Here is a 17,221-nt window from a genome sequence, read left to right as displayed (position 1 = left end):
CAAAAATAGATAGATAAAAATAAACAGCATTGACATTCAATAAGAAATTATTAAATATATATATATTACGTATAAGCACAATGGGATATAACATAGCTATTAAAACTTTTTTTGTCTTTCTTTCTTTTTTTTTTTAAAGACCGGGTTTCACCATGTTGGTCAGGGTGGTCTTGAACTCCCGACCTCAGGTGATCCACCCGCCTTGGCCTCCAAAGTACTTGGATTATAGGTGTGAGCCACCAAGCCTGGCCTAGCTATTAAAACTTTTATGGTAAAAATATAAAATCAAGAGAAAGTGTTTCTAAAATAATGTTCCATAATATACAATATATATAAATGCATAAAATATATATTGCCTAATCAACTTAGAAACAATATGTTCGTAAGAAAAAAGTTTAAAGGAACTGCAAACAAATGAAAATTATTGTTTCTGAGATATCAGAATTACATATGTATTTTTAAATGTTCCATATATATATATATATTGCACTTACAAAGCAGCTGAGGCATTTACTGGCATTAGGAAAGCATTCCTTTAAACAAGGGAGGGCCTGAACACACTAGTCTCACTCAATTTATAAAAACTTGAGCCCACCAAACTCTCCATCATCTCCACACAGCTTAACCATGGCCAGGAACAAGAATTTGAGTTAAACGAATTGAACCAGTCCAGCTACAAGACGATAAAGCTAAATAGGGCGTGGGGACTTGTGGTTTTTGCTTTTACATTACAAAGTTTCCAACGCAAGAAGCCAACAATACCCCAGAGCAGCACCAAGTTACTTCCCACTGTTTCCCCAGGCACAAAAATCAGTAGTCCAAGTTCTAGGAACATTTCCTGGAAAACAAGGACGCACCTCCTGTGGCTCTGTGCATGACCTGCCATTGATGAATCAAGTTCTTAAGAACCTACGACCGTCTGACACCCTTGGGGAGAGCACCCTCAGAGAATCTCCAGCATCAGGCCTCAGTTTCCCCATCTGTAAAAGACAACCGTGGAGAGTGGGAGAGCCGCTAGACTTCCAGGTCAAAGTCATCGCGCTCCTCGTTGTACTCTATCTAGCACTGCCACTTGATCTTGGAGGAGTCAACCCAAGTGACAAAGTCCTCCAAGGCGGGGTCGGTAACCACGTCAGAGCTCACGTGTATGTGGCCTTGCTCCACAAAGGCCACCGCAGCTTGAGGAGCACGGTGAGAAGGTGGCTGCGGCAGAAGAACGAGGCTGTGACGAAGTCACAGAGCTCCAGCGAACTGCGCGTTCCAGGCCGGAAGTATACAGCTTGTCCAGCAGCGCGGCGGAAGCGCGTATGTGGAACGGGTCGCGCTCCGGCGGGTCGCGCAGGCGCCTCGCCAGCTCACGCATGGCACGGCTCAGCTGGTTGTAGTGCGTGTGGTCCTCCAGTGGCTGCAGCCAGTAAACGCCGCAACACGCGCAGCTCGTGCAGGCTGTGACCGGTGACCTCCCAGTTCAGGAAGTCCACCTGCTTTCAGCAGCTTCTCCTCGTGGAACTGAAGCTTCCGCACCATGATGGCAGAAGCCTCAGAGGCAGAACCCGAAGCTGAGAGCGCGTTCTGACGACTTCCTCATATATACATATATATTTTTTGGACGGAGTTTCGCTCTTGTTACCCAGGCTGGAGTGCAATGGCGCGGTCTCGGCTCACGGCAACCTCCGCCTCCTGGGTTCAGGCAATTCTCCTGCCTCAGCCTCCTGAGTAGCTGGGATTACAGGCACGCGCCACCATGCCCAGCTAATTTTTTTTTGTATTTTTAGTAGAGACGGGGTTTCACCATGTTGGTCAGGATGGTCTCGATCTCTTGACCTCGTGATCCACCCGCCTCGGCCTCCCAAAGTGCTGGGATTACAGGCGTGAGCCACCGCGCCTGGCCCCTCATATATTTTAAAAGCACTTTAACCACAAATTGAAGTTCCCCTAAGCGTCCCTATCTTTTTAAATTGTATATATTTAAGGTATACAACATGACGTTTTGATCTACATATACACAATGAAGTGATTACTATAGGCAAGCAAATTAAAATATCCATCGTCTCACATGGTTATCCTTATTTCCGTCTTTTTTCTGTGGTAAAAATACAGAAAATCTCTCCGCAAATTTCTGGTATACAATACAATATTATTAACCATAGTCTTTATTTTGTACATTGGATCTCTCCATTTATTCATCCTACATCACTGCAACTTCGTAACGTTTGACCAGATCTTCCGATTTCCCCTGTCCCACCAAACATTTTTATTTTGACAGCCTATCTCTTCCCTATGTTTTTCTTTGGGTCCAGTTTTCTCCCCTCCCTGACATAGCAGGTAATTTAACATTTAGCTGGACAGCCAAGAAGCAGCCATGGTGGGTGTGATTATCAGTAATATCAGATAATGTGTTTATACAATCATTTCCATTCAGTTTCATGAGTAAAGAGTATAATGAGGTAGCCATTAAGAGTCAGAGCCAATAAAACAGTCACTTTTGTTTCTACCCAAGAGTCCTGTCTAGGCCTGCAGGAACTAAATACTTTCCAAGGGAAGGGACTGGAAAGAATGCAGCATTGTCATTACTCACAACAAACAGCATCTTTGGGATGCTGGTACTTCTCTTTCCTCACATGATGACTCTTTCTAGTTTAAAATGATGGCAGCCCTGAAGAATTTATGTCCTGTTACATTATAGCATAGAATGAATATATAGGGGTACTTAAATAACTGAGCTTGCATATAAGTGTGATCTGCCTCAGAAAATTCAAACTATGAAACCCTAATATGAAAGTAGGTGAAATATTTGAATTTCAGAAGTTATTTCTCCCAGGGTTCCAAGAGTCACCTCCTATTTTCTCTACTTTCTCATCTCTTACTCAGTAAACTCACTCGAACTGGCTTCTGCCCCAACCACTGCATGGAAATGGCTCATACCAGAATATTAATAACATCCTGACCCTATATTTTAAAAATTAGTTTTAAACTTGTATTTTGAAATCATTTCAAATGTGTAGAAGATATGCAAGAACAGTACAAAGAACTCCCATATGCCCTTTATACAGCTTCACCAGTTACTAATGTTTTGCCACATTTGCTCTCTTTCTCATATGTATGTTACACACACACACGTGAAAATATGTATATCTGTATGTATATATGTGTATATACACACACACACACACACACACACATATATATATATATATATATATATATATATATATATATATGTATGTATACAGTGTGTGGGTATGTCCCTTTCCCCAGTGGTACTTTCTAAGAATGTATTTTCTAAGAATGATGCCATTCTCTAATGTAACCACAGTAAAATTCTCAAATTTAGAAAATGTAATGGTGATATAAATATTACTATTATCTAGTATGTACTCCTAATTCAAATTTTAACGAGTCTTAATAATTTTTTATGGAACTAAATTATTCTTATCAAAAAGCAATTTTCTAAAACAAAATAGGTTAATATTCAAATTATTTTTAACATTTGCAGGGCTTTTAAACCATATTTACAGTAATTATTCACTCACCACCAGGACTTGTACCATGTACTTCTACTTCAAAAGTCTTTATTTTGCTGGGTGCAGTGGCCCACACCTGTAATATCAACGCTTTCAGAGTCTGAGGAGGGCGGATCACTTGAGGTCAGGAGTTCAAGACCAGCCTGGCCAACAAGGTGAAACCCTGTCTCTATTAAAAATATTTTTAAAATAGCCAGGCGTGGTGGCACACACTTGTAATCCCAGCTACATAGGAGGCTGAGGTGGGAGGATCACTTGAACCCGGGAAGCTGAGGTTGCAGTGAGCCGAGATGGCACCACTGCACTCCAGCCTGGGCAACAAAACGAGATTCCATCTCAAAAAAAAAAAAAAAAAAGGGGGCCAGGCGCGGTGGCTCAAGCCTGTAATCCCAGCACTTTGGGAGGCCGAGGCGGGTGGATCACAAGGTCAAGAGATTGAGACCAACCTTGGTCAACAAGGTGAAACCCCGTCTCTACTAAAAATACAAAAAATTAGCTGGGCATGGTGGTGGGTGCCTGTAATCCCAGCTACTCAGGAGGCTGAGACAGGAGAATTGCCTGAACCCAGGAGGCAGAGGTTGCAGTGAGCCGAGATCATGCCATTGCACTCCAGGCTGGGTAACAAGAGTGAAACTCCGCCTCAAAAAAAAAAAAAAAAAGTCTTTATTTTGGTTAATCTTTCGGTCATGTATAGTACATCTGTGAGTAAATTTTTTCAAGGCCCACATATAAGCAAGAATTATTTCTTTGGCTTTCACATGTGACTTGATATAGAATTACTGAGTCACACACAGCCTTCTCTTTGAAAATATATATATGTTGCTTTGTGTATCCTGTATCATGTGATACCCAGGCAAAGTCTGATCATGTGCTTTGTGAAAAATCTTTCCTTTTTTCTGGAAATCTATGGCATTCTTTTCCTTTCAAATTTAAAATGTCATTGTTCCCATTCAGGTATTGGGCAATTTTTGTCAATTTTGCTTTGACCACGACAGGGCCTTTTCATCTGAAGATGAAACATTTTTCTTTTTCTTTTTTTTTTTTTTTTGAGATGGAGTTTCGCTCTTGTTACCAAGGCTGGAGTGCAATGGCGCGGTCTCGGCTCACGGCAACCTCCGCCTCCTGGGTTCCGGCAATTCTCCTGCCTCAGCCTCCTGAGTAGCTGGGATTACAGGCATGCGCCACCATGCCCAGCTAATTTTTTGTATTTTTAGTAGAGACGGGGTTTCACCATGTTGACCAGGTTGGTCTCGATCTCTCGACCTCATGATCCACCCACCTCGGCCTCCCAAAGTGCTGGGATTACAGGCTTGAGCCACCGCGCCCGGCCCTGAAACATTTTTCTTGAGCTCAAGAAAACTTTATTCTCTTTTTCAAATATTTCTTATTTTCCCTTTATTCCAGAGTTTTCAACACGTCAGTAAGTCATATATTGGATCTCTAGTGTCTGTCTCATGTTTTCTCTTAGGCTCTCAGACAATATAGGTCTGAGGAAAAATGTGGCATACTTCGAGTTTGAAATTTCCTAGTATAGTTCATCTCCTGCTAAAAGCTAGAGCAGTTAATACTGTGACTGGCAGCTGTCTTGTCCTCCTTTCTAATGTACAATGCAAACTAAATGCGTGCAAGTGACAGAAAGGATTTTGTTTCGTTTTTTTGTTTGTTTGTTTGTTTGTTTTTGTTTTTTTTGAGACGGAGTTTCGCTCTTGTTGCCCAGGCTGGAGTGCAGTGGCGCATTCTCGACTCACCGCAACCTCCGCCTCCTGGGTTCAAGCAATTCTCCTGTCTCAGTCTCCCAAGTAGCTGGGATTACAGGCATGTGCCACTACGTCCGGCTAATTTTTTTTTGTATTTTTAGTAGAGACGGGGTTTCACCATGTTGGCCAAGATGGTCTCGATCTCTTGACCTCGTGATCCACCCTCCTCGGCCTCCCAAAGTGCTGGGATTACAGGCGTGAGCCACCGCGTCCGGCCTTGTTTCGTTTTAAGACAGATTCTGGCTCTGTCGCCCAGGCTGAAGTAGTGTGTCAGTGCCATCTTGGTTCACTGCAGTCTCCACCTCCCGGGCTCAAGTGACCCTCCCACTTCAGCCTCCCGAGTAGCTGGGACTACAGGCACACACCACCATGCCTGTCTAATTTTTGTATTTTAGTAGACATGGGGTTTTGCCATGTTGCCCAGGCTGGTCTTGAACTCCTGGGCTCAAGCCATCCGCCCGCCTCAGCCTCCCCAAGTGCTGGGATTACCATCGTGAGGAACCACGCCCGGCCAAGTTTTTGAGGCTTCTTATTTTATAGAATTGGGTGAGGGTTGAGGGTACCAAGCACACTTCTTCTGATAAGGAACTTTCAAATACCTCTGATACAGATGACCAGCAGCAGTCCACTCCGTCAGCTATATCTGAGTAAGCTGGCGGTTTTGTGCAGGTGCACAGGAACACCATCGCGTTGATCTCCGCGAGCTAGACGCTCCAGTCTTGCAGTGCCCGGATGTCTCGCGAGAACTCTAAGTTCACGAAGGTGCGGAAAGCGACGTGGAGCTGTGGCACGAGGACGCGGCCAGACGCTGCAGCTTACGGAGCTGACGAGGTAACAGTGGGCTGTAAGAGGAGCGCCTCAGTTAACCACCACCCCCAACAGTCCAGGACCTACTGCATTTTACTGCCATGTGCTATTAGACATTTTGAATAATACAGAGCAGTTGTTTTGCACCAGGTCCTTCTATTTGGGGTTGTCTGATGTTTTCTCTTGAGTAGAATCAGGTTGTGAATTTTTGGCAGGAGAACTTTACAAGTGAAGTTGTGTCCTTACCAGTCAGTGTATTGTATCACAAGGCACAGAACATCACTTTGATACTGATTAATTATTTGGTTAAGGTGGTGGTTTCCAGGTCTGTCCACTGTAAAGGTTCCTTTTCCCCATTTGCAACGAATAGGACCATTAGTAAAGACATTTTGAGACTGAAAACCATAGCTTCTTTGGTTCCTATTCTCTCTGTCTACTTCACAGTCACTTTTATTACAACATGTTAAGGGCCAACTATTTTATTTTAGCTTCATCCCATCTTGCTCTTCTTTCTAAATGTCCTCTCTCGGCAGGCGTGGTGGCTCGCCTGTAATCCCAGCACTTTGGGAGGCCGACGTGGGTGGATCACGAGGTCAAGAAATCGAGACCACCTGGCCAACATAGTGAAACCCCGTCTCCAGTAAAATACAAAAATTAGCTGGGCGTGGTGGTGTGCCTCTGTAGTCCCAGCTACTCGGGAGGCTGAGGCAGGAGAGTTGCTTGAAGCCGGGAGGTGGAGGTTGCAGTGAGCCAAAATCGCACCACTGCACTCCAGCCTGGCGCCTGGCGACAGAGTGAGACTCTGTCTAAAAACAAAACAAAACAAAAAAAGTCCTCTCTCAGCTAGTGGTATCATCAGTGTGCCCAGAGTCCCCAGATAGAAATATCAGGTATTTTTAACTTCTCCTTTTCCCTACACTCAAATAAGCCACAGTCCTGATTCTATCCCAGAAACATCTCCCAAATCAGGCACCTCCTCAACTTAAACACTTCAACAGCCTCCAAGCCAGCCTCTGTACTTGCAGAATGTTCTGTCACTTCTAGGCCATCCTCCATGCTATGCCTAGAATTATTTCCCCTAAACCTAAACCTAATGAGGTCAGTCACTGCCCTGCTTAAAATCTATTATCTATCTGTTTGTTGATCTCACTTTTTATATGTATACAGAAAATAAATGGTCAGGATCGATAGAATATCATCGAAGGCTCCACAGTTTGTCCCGAAACTACCTACTCATCCTCCTAATCCACATGCCCCTCTTTTCCGCAAAACTCTGGCCCAAATGAATCATCACTCCCAAACATTTTAAGTTCATTCAGAACCTTATGTCTTGGTCCCTGTTATTCCCTGAATTTGGGATGCCCTTCCTTCATTTATTCCTGTCACGATTTCAGTTGGTCTTCTCAGACCTCTAGGAGATACAATCTTGTCTTTGAAGATTCTTCTATCCCCTTCCTCACAGCAGTTAGTCGTCCTCTGTCTACGCCTATAGCCTATAAACTCCTCAATTATCAAGGCTGTTTCTCAGTCAATATTGTGCCTCCAAAACCTAGACAGTTCATAGTTGGTATTTAAAAAATGCTTTCTGAATAAGTGAAGAATAGTGCAGCTGACAGTAAACCTCAACAGTTGTCTGAACAAATGTGACACTCAATATAAAGCTTTGTATATAACTGCATGAAAAATACATTTGTATCACAAAAACTACAATATATCTAGCCTCAACTGCATGGCAGCTTCCATTTCCAAACTTGCTTAATATACAACTTAGTAGGCTTAACACCGTTAAATAAGTTCAGGAAGAACAAGTAATTTTCCTCTTCACGTACACATATACTTACTGATTGACCAAGACACTATCTTGAGTAAGATTCAAGTTATGTTTTAAGGATTCTTCCCTTGACACATTAAACGTTAGCTTTTAAAATGTATGAGTCTTACCAAGTTGAATAAAACTTAGTTTTGGCCAGGTGTGGTGGCCCACACCTATAATCCCAGTACTTTGAGAGGCCGAGGTAGGTGGATCCCTTGAGCCCAGGAGTTCAAGACCAGCCTGGGCAATATGGTAAAACCCTGTCTCTACAGAAAAATTTTAAAAATTAGCCAGGCATGGTGGCATGCACCTGTGGTCCTAGCTACTCAGGAGATTGAGGTGGAAGAATCACTTGAGCTCACAACTTCAAGGCTACTGTGAACCATGTTCATGTCTCTGCATTCTAGCCTGGGTGACAGAGCAAGACCCTGTTTCAAAAAACAAACAAACAAAAACAACTTAGTTTCTAACCTCAGTAATAAACCAAGATTTATTTATAAAAGTAGGAGAATAATGCCTGTCTCCCAGGAGGATATGTATTAAATTGACTAAGAAAAACACATCTGGGCTGGGCGCGGTGGCTCACCCCTATAATCCTAGCACTTTGGGGGGCCGAGGTGGGTGGATCACCTGAGGTCAGGAGTTCAAGACCAGCCTGGCCATCATGGTGAAACCCCATCTTAAAAAAAATAATAAATAAAAATTTAAAAAAAAGAAAAACACATCTGAAAACAATTTGAATTGTAAAACAGCATACTAATATAATGTATTTTCAGACTTTCCAGTGAGTGTCGGCTAAGATGTTAAATGTTTTGCACTTAACATAACCCTAGTTCTCTCTCTCTACTGTATCGTTATGATATTGTAGAGTAGTGCTTCTCAAATTTCAATGTACATACAAATCAACTGAGATTCTTGTTAAAATGTAAATTCTTATTCAGTAAGGCTGGGGTGAGACCCAAGAGTCTACATATCTATGAAGCTCCTAAAGGCCACTAGTCCTGCTTGTTTGAGAACTCCACTTTGAGGAGCAGAAGTCTTAATCAGAGGTTCCCAACATTAGGTTCATCTAAAGAGTTTTCTAAAGAGGTGTACCTATTCAGAACTTCTAAGGAAGAGGGTCCAGTTGTCTGTATTTCTAATAACTCTTTTTCTCCAAGTGATTCTTAGGTGACCAGAACAATACCGGTAAATGGATGGTTATGGGGTTCAGGATATGCTACCCCCAAAAATGGCACCTTGGCATTTGAAACAATAGCAGAAGCAGGAAGGTCACTCTTAGCTTTCTCTCACCCTTCTCCCCTGAAGCAGGCCATAAAAGAATTCTCTGACCTTCCTCTAAAGTAGGCCATAAAACCTTCATTCCAGAGGTGTCCTTTCTATACCTGAGGAAAGGAATGTACCTATCTCTGAAGATACAGGAACACAAAAAAGAATCTGAACAAACATGCCTTGCTAAGTTCCCCCCAGTTTATTACCATTAGATTGTCAACCTTAAATAATGAGACTCAGAAAATATAATCAACTGTGCTTATTCGAGTTTGAGTGCAAAGCTTGAGGATGGACACCCAGAAACACTGACTATAAAAGAATGGGTCAGCTTTCCAAAGTGGGGAAGTTAAGGTTTCACTTATATAGGCAGTTAACAGAGTTGCAACATTTTCCATACAAGGTCAAGAATTATGATACAGCAATTTGGTTGGTTATAACTTGGTACATTCCAAGGAAGTTTGCTTTAACATTCTGCAAGGAGGGGTGAGGATCTGAAGGGGGTCTTATCTCTAGTGCCACAAGGCCTTTTCTAATCACTTGCAGGAAAAAGTAGAAGTTGCAGCTGCATGCTACGTGACTCATGCCACATAGTCACGTTCCTCTCAAAGCTCAAAATAATTTAAAGTTCCAATAGCTTTAAGTCTGAATTATTTAATTTCACAAGATCGTACCCTTTTGTCCCCTAATAATACTTATGCACAACCATCTATAAAAAGTTTTCCCTATTTCTTTGATTCTTCATTTCTGAAGACTCCCATATCATGTAAAACTGATACTAAACAGATTTGTGTGGTTTTCTCTCATTAATCTCTCTTTTATTATAGATGCCTAGGATTACATCGATGGAGTGCTTTAGGTGTAGAGAATGAAACTCTGAGGACATGATCTGAACGGAGATAGTGAAACAAGGAAATAGTTCAAATTCTTTGTATATGACATAAACCAGAATTGATGGAGAGCTGAAATATGAGAGGAGAAGAGATGAAGGTCAGTCCTTTCTTTAATATATGAATACATAATAATCATATTTTAAGTGATTTGCTTTTTAGTATAGAGATTTATACTTCCTCTTCCCTTGTCATTCCAAACGTTCATTCAGTAAATTGTGCTATTATATGAAAATGCTTGGAATATTTGAGGAAATTGAGTCCATCAAGTTCTGGGAATTCAAGTCAGTTTGAGGTCAATTACAAAGGGGTGGGTGAGGGTGACCTTAGCTCATGTCTGATGAACACCAGCTAGTTAATACTATATAATCATACACAAAACAAACAGACTTTTACTTATAGTAGTTTGTATTGTATTCGTATCCAAATTGCTCCGATTTCAATAAGTTGGTCAAAGTGCTAGAAATATTATATAAGAAATAATTTTAAATTTTCCATATGTACTGAAATATGTTGACAAAATTTCTAACAAAGCCCAAGTTGTGTCCTAGTAGTAAAGTAGAAATACTATCATTGAAATACTGACTCTATCATAGCTTGGAGGCCTGAGAAAGTTGCAGTTCCCAAAATTGCTTGATTCACTGTCTGAGTTAATTTAGCTATTAGAATAACCTGAGTCATTGCATTGCTATAACTTTAACTAGAATAATGCATTTCAATTGAGGTTTTTTCCTCCTCCTTTACCTTCCATGTTCAGGAAAAGAAAGAATATTGTGAATAACAATGTTATTTTTCAGAGATTTATTTCTAAAAACATATTTCAGATGACATCAACACTGAATTTGGAGTCTTTTTCAAATAGTAAACAATGAAAATATCCTTATTAGGGGAAAAATAGTACTTCAAGAAGTACAGCATTAATTTTTACCAGTTAAGGTAAAAGTATGTAACAACACATAAACCCCAAATCTCAGTGGCTTAAGAAAATAAAAATTTGGACCTTACATGAAAAGGAAATAAATTTCTATTTTCTTAAGCCACTGAGATTTGGGATTTCACTAGGGACTTGCCCCTATCTGCCTGAGCATTTGTCTGCCTCCTGCCACTATCAAGGGCCAATAAGAGAGAACATGGAGGATGGTGCCTGGAGGTTTTTCATGGGCCAGACCTGAAAGTCACTCATTTTACTTCTGTCTGCATTCCATTGACCAGGATGCAGTCACATGACCACACTTACCGCAAGGGCAGCTGAGTGCCCAGGAGGCAGAGGAGAGGGGTTTGTTCAACAACTAGCTAGTCTATACCAAGAAGATCTGTTCTTATGTGCCTCCTTTGTGAGTTTTTGAAGGCCTAGTTAGTGAAAAGTTATGGCCATAATTATGAATCCACTACTGAAGACATAACTATAAAACAAAAATGTTATTGAATTAATGTATGGTATTTACTAAAGTATGAAACCAAGGGTTGAAAATAATTTTTGAAGTTCATCCTGAGTTGGATAAAAATTAAACTGAAATATGCTTGTTTCTGGAAATTTGCAGTTAATTCAAATGCCACTGTCATTATCATGTGGAGAGCTGTCACTTTACCTCATCTGGAAGAGTTCCTTTGTACCATGGATTCTTAGAAATGCTATGTGCATAAATAAATGTTGCCTCCAATTACTTGAGAAAGGCAGGCTGCCCAAAGAAAAAGCCACTCAGGTGGAGACAATTAAATGTGATTGCAATTGAATGACTCAGCTGGGGATGGGGAATCACAAGACCTAGGAGAGAAGGAATTGTGTAGGAGTGGAATTGTGTGATCAAACCTAGGAAACAGTTGGCTAATCTCAGAGCAATCAGTCTCAAGGCTTTTCATGTAAATGTAGAATCAGAGATTTGAGGAAAAAACAAGGGTCTAGGAAAGCAGGCCCTATAGACCAGTAGCAAAATGGAGTGAGAAAAGACAAACAACTGAAACGGTTTCTTCTTTATGACATGGGTAGCATGTTCATTGAATTTCTAAAGCTGCACACACCTCTTTGTGATGAAAGAGGTCAGGGAATCTCATGGACTGTGCATAAATGAAAGAAAGCGCCTGGAAAGTCATCTTATTACCTCTTGTAGTGTTATCTCCAGATGCCCGTCTGTGAGGTGACTTAATAAGGCAGCCTTTCCCAAATGAGGAAGCACACAATGATAACAGCTGCCATTATTGAGCATACAGCGTTGTAAACCACAAATCAAGCCCCGTAGTTAACTGGTGGGCCCTGCCCTTGGCCAAGGGCTTTCCAAAGTTAATCAAAAAACCTCCCATTGGAATCCAGGCACAGTTGACCAGCATTAACATTAAGACAGAGACCTTAAAACAGAATAGTCAAAAAGAGTTACTCTTTTTGACAGCATGGACCAGGTATGCTACTAGGTACTAACACATGTTATCTCTGTTTCAGGTGATGATTACTTTTGAAAGGAACTAATTTGCTAATTATATTTCTTCTTTTTCCTGATAGTGCTAAATGAATAAGATATATCAAACCCATTTAAAAATAGCAATTTTGGAGGGATAGCTTCCCTTCCTCTCTAAGTGTGATAGAAGATGGTTTGTCAAAGATGAATATATTTAGAAATATAAACTAAACTTCATTCAGGTAGGCTTGCATGTGAAAGAAAAAAAGAAATATAAACTAAACTTGCTGGTAGAAATATTAAAATGGGTCAACTTAAGCAGTGTTTGCTACTCTCAGGAGTTATTTTCTGAAGAATTAATTAGTGACTGAAAAAATATTGTGAGAGAAGTGCTAAAAAAAAATATCATGGGAGAAGTTATTGCCCAAGCTCTATATATTTTTTCCTATATGGGGCTAGGCTCTAGGCTTATATGAGAGTAAAAGCATGGTCATTGCTTGTCTGGAGTCTTCAATTCAAGGAAGAAAAAAAGGCGATATTCAAATCTTAAAATCACTTGGGAAGTTTTAAAAGATACTGTTACCTGGGCCCCACTCCCAGAGATTCTGATTGCTGGAGGGCTCCAGAGGGTCACTGGACACTAGTGAGACCCCAGCCCTAGCCAGTTTTTTGGGGATGAGTTGGTAAGAATTTGGGATGAGTTGGAATGATATGAAAGACATGAAGCTTTTTTTTCTTTTTTTTTTTTGAGACAGAGTCTTACACTGTCAACCAGGTTGGAGTGCAGTGGCGTGATCTCAGCTCACTGTAACCTCCTCCTGCTTCAGCCTCCCAAGTAGCTGGGATTATAGGCACTCACCACCATGACCAGCTAATTTTTTTGTATTTTTAGTAGAGACAGGGTTTCACCATGTTGGCCAGGCTGGTCTCGAACTCCTGACCTCAGATAATCCACCCACCTGGGCCTCCCAAAGTACTAGGATTACAGGTGTGAGCCACTGTGCCTGACCAAGACAAGAAGCTTTTATTGCAAAGCAAAGGTACACACTTAAGAGAAAAGTGTGGGTGTGCTCATGAGAATGAGTTGCCCACAATGGAGTATGGGTTTCTAATTTTTGGATATGTTTTTTTAATTAAGGGGTAAAATAATCCTTAGGTATCCTGGAAAAGAAGGGGATTTCAGCCCTGCCCCAACTCCCAATTACTGCCCCCTTTCTTCCTTATGTTGGTTTGCCCAGAAGAGTCACGGACATGTCACCCTGACCAAGATTTTTGTCATTTTTTTCTACCTTATTTGAGGTTTTCTGTTATCCTGTGGTTTCTTTCCCTATTTCTTGTTTTAGCTGTTGTCTGGATTTTTCCATCCTCCTGCAACTGCACAGTGCTATTCCTTTCTCACAAGGTACATAGCCAAGGTCGAGACCCTCTGTTGATGGATGTATAAGAAGCGTTTAGAACACAGGGGAGAGGAGAAGTAGTTGGTCTAGGGGTGATAGGGTATGATGACTTTGAGCTGCAATTTGAAGGATGAGCAGGAGTTTCCCAAGTACAGAAATCAGGGAATTCATTTTGGGAAATGATACATGTGAAGATGCAAGGACACGAGAGAGCATAGCATTTTGAGGCAATTACTATTAGTGAGTGCTGCTGGGTTGTAATATATAATGGGAAAGGATGGGGGCAGATGAGGCAGAAGCCAGATCCCAGGTGTGTTTAGGCCATGCTAATGAAGTTAGGTTTTATTTCATAGGCAATGGAGAGCTATTGAGGAATTTTGAGCAAGATGAGATCTGAGAAAATGAGGATACTGTTTACTGAAATAATCAAATACCCTGCAGGCTTTTATGCCATATTTCATGTTCAAATGAAGAAGAAAACATCCTTTAAAAACTACGTCTTGTACACAAACAAAATACAATACAATGAGTTTGGTTCTGTATTCATTAAATTCTGTTGGATGAAAATGTAACAATTATGCAGGCACAAATCTCATGAGATCCCTCAAATGCTCCCATATCCATGCCCCTAGACTGGAACATACCTGGAGAACTGGCAGTTCTATATTCATTAAATTCTTTTGGATGATCAGGTCTGCCTACCATTCTTCATCTTCAGGAGTTCCTGCCTCCTCCTCTATCTGACTCTTTCATTTTTTTCACTCCTATTAAATTCTCTCCTGATAGCTTCTGTTTAAATGCTTGAGAGAATTTGATTGACATGACTAATATTAAATAAGATAATATACCATTCTGACTGAGAGCTTGGACTGTGAGATCAGATCATCTCTGCCACTGAGCAGCCATATAATATAGGAAGCACCTCTATTAGTCAGAAGAGGATGGGCTACGTTGGAGTGACAAACAGCTCTAAATGTTTATCTCTTACACTACATGTACATTGCAAGGCAGCTGGGAGCTCTTTTCGTGTTTCCTCCGTCTGAGATCCAGGCTGATAATGCAGCCACCATCTTCAATGTTGTCAGTCACTGTGGCAGAAGGGAAAAGAGCTCTGAAGAGTCGTGGGGCTACAATCAGTGCTCAGCCTGGAAATGACACTCGTCACTTTTACAAACATCTCGTGGGCCATATTTAGTGAATACGGTGTCAGCCAAAGACAGGATGCAAGCCTAGCATGTTCTCTGAAAGTGGAGGAATAGAAATATTTGGTGAAAAGTCCTATGAAGTCCACAGCATTTAAATCTAATGTCTCTAATCTTTGATTCCTTCATTTGAATCATGTGGATAGGAGTAGCACATACCCCAGAGAGTTGTTGCAAGTATTAGATGAGGTAATGAATGTAAAGCACTTAGGATAATGCCCAGCAATGATCAGCTCTCCATCAGTGTTCAGTGTTATTACTCTGTGATACACAAAAGGAGCAAAAGGGTGGCAAATAAGAGAGAAAAGTTTCAAGAGTTTTTTTTTTTTTTTTTTTTTGGACGCTAATGCAGAGTATGAGTTAGATTAGAATAATGAGATTAGATAGAATAAGGAGAGTTGCATGGTATTTCTCATTCCTTCAAGACTTGTATACTGATGTTGTGATTGCGTTTATAGCATTGAAAGGTGAGCCCATGCCTTATTTTTCACGAATGTTGGTCCTAGATCTCCAATTTAGATTTTTATCTGCTCAAGTGTCAGGCCTGTTTGAGCAAAGATGCTGAGGCTTGAACCCATGAGGCACAAGGAGTGTAGGCTACAATAGAGGAAAAGAACATTAAAACAATAAGCCTTAAATATAACAGATATAGGAAGTGATAGGGAGAAAATGTCTTGCTTCTCCTTTGACAAAACTGTTAAAATGTCTACCCTGGAGTCATAAACTTGTCTGGAGAACTCTTAAGAGGTTTATTAATGCTTGGCTCCAGGGAAGACAACTAAGATGTGTTTGAGGATGATCCTGTGCCCTTGCTGCCTGGCAAGGGTGGGCATTCAGACCGCAGAGTTTTAAGGACCTGACTTTGATGATTGTAAGAGAAACACATTATCAACAATTCATGTAGTTTCTGCTTCAGCTGTAGAGCCAGAAGAATGGAGAGAATAATTAAGCGTGGTCTTGCCTCTAAAGAGGAGACAGGTACTATCACAGTCACTGTCACAGAGGCAGAAGAATGGAGAACATGTTTAAGGATGGCCTTACCTATAAATTGTAGTCATTGCACTGTCATGTTCACTTTCAAGCTGAACAGTGAAAAACAGCACACCCACAGCATTTGCTAAATAAAGGCCAAGAAAATTATCATGCAATTCATCCATCTTCTCTCTCTGGCTTCCCTGGGAGGCCCCTTTCCAATCCAGTGAATGGATTTGTTATACCATCATGCAGACAATAGCATAAAAATAATAAATCAGAATGTTATCTTTAAAATTAATGAATATATTACTCTTCTATTTTACCCCAAGCCTAGACTTTAAAAAATAAAATTAGTACAAGGAAAAAAACTCATTTAAACGGAGAATGGGAAGATTAGAGTGCAAGAGGAAATTATGTTGTTGCCAAAGACGAGTCCTGGCAGACCCTCTGACTGACCTTCAATGACAGGCCACAGGCATGCAACACTCTAGCATACTGAATGTTATTCTATATTTGGATTTTTATTTTATTTTACTTTTGCAACGGAGTCTCGCTCTGTCACCAGGCTAAAATGCAGTGGCACGATCTCGGCTCACTGCAACCTCTGCCTCCCGGGTTCAAGTGATTCTCCTGCCTCAGCCTTCTGAGTAGCTGGGACTACAGGCGTGAGCCACCATGCCCAGCTAATTTTTGTATTTTTAGTAGAGATGGAGTTTCACCATGTTGGTCAGGATGGTCTTAATCCCTTGACCTCGTGATACACCCACCTCAGTCTCCCGAAGTGCTGGAATACAGGCGTGAGCCACCGTGCCCAGCTTATTTGGATATTTTTTGAAGGCAATTCCGTTCTGCTGTAGATCAACCCCTCTCACATAACTACAAATCCATATTCAATCACAACAGAAGCCAGTTCTGGATCTTATGCCTGGTATTTACAGGAGTTGCAAATATTTGGAAATATGACATTGACGAGAAGCTCGTCTGACCTCAAGGTATACTCTTATCCCTGATGATAAATTTGTTTCAAAATGTTGAGATCCCAGAATAATCCAATTTGTGACATATGTTGGTATGTGTATTTGAAGAACGTAGACTTGGTAGAAGAAAATGGACTGGGGTTGGAGATAAAATTGTCTACATAAAATTTTAAATCTCAAGGATGTTCCAAAGAGTACAGAGAAACTCACTGGTGCTCTC

The 17,221-nt window shown here is 41.0% G+C and overlaps 1 pseudogene; it reads right to left on the bottom strand.

The window, feature by feature from the left end:
- Positions 1–594: 594 nt before the first annotated feature.
- LOC101049622 (U3 small nucleolar ribonucleoprotein IMP3-like) lies at positions 595–1,527 on the bottom strand (annotated as a pseudogene).
- Positions 1,528–17,221: the final 15,694 nt, after the last annotated feature.

Source organism: Saimiri boliviensis, chromosome X (genome assembly GCF_048565385.1).
Source record: "Saimiri boliviensis isolate mSaiBol1 chromosome X, mSaiBol1.pri, whole genome shotgun sequence".
In the NCBI taxonomy this organism is placed as follows: domain Eukaryota; kingdom Metazoa; phylum Chordata; class Mammalia; order Primates; family Cebidae; genus Saimiri; species Saimiri boliviensis.
The sequence above is the reverse complement of the archived record's forward strand: the minus strand, read 5'-3'. Positions and strand labels throughout refer to the sequence as shown.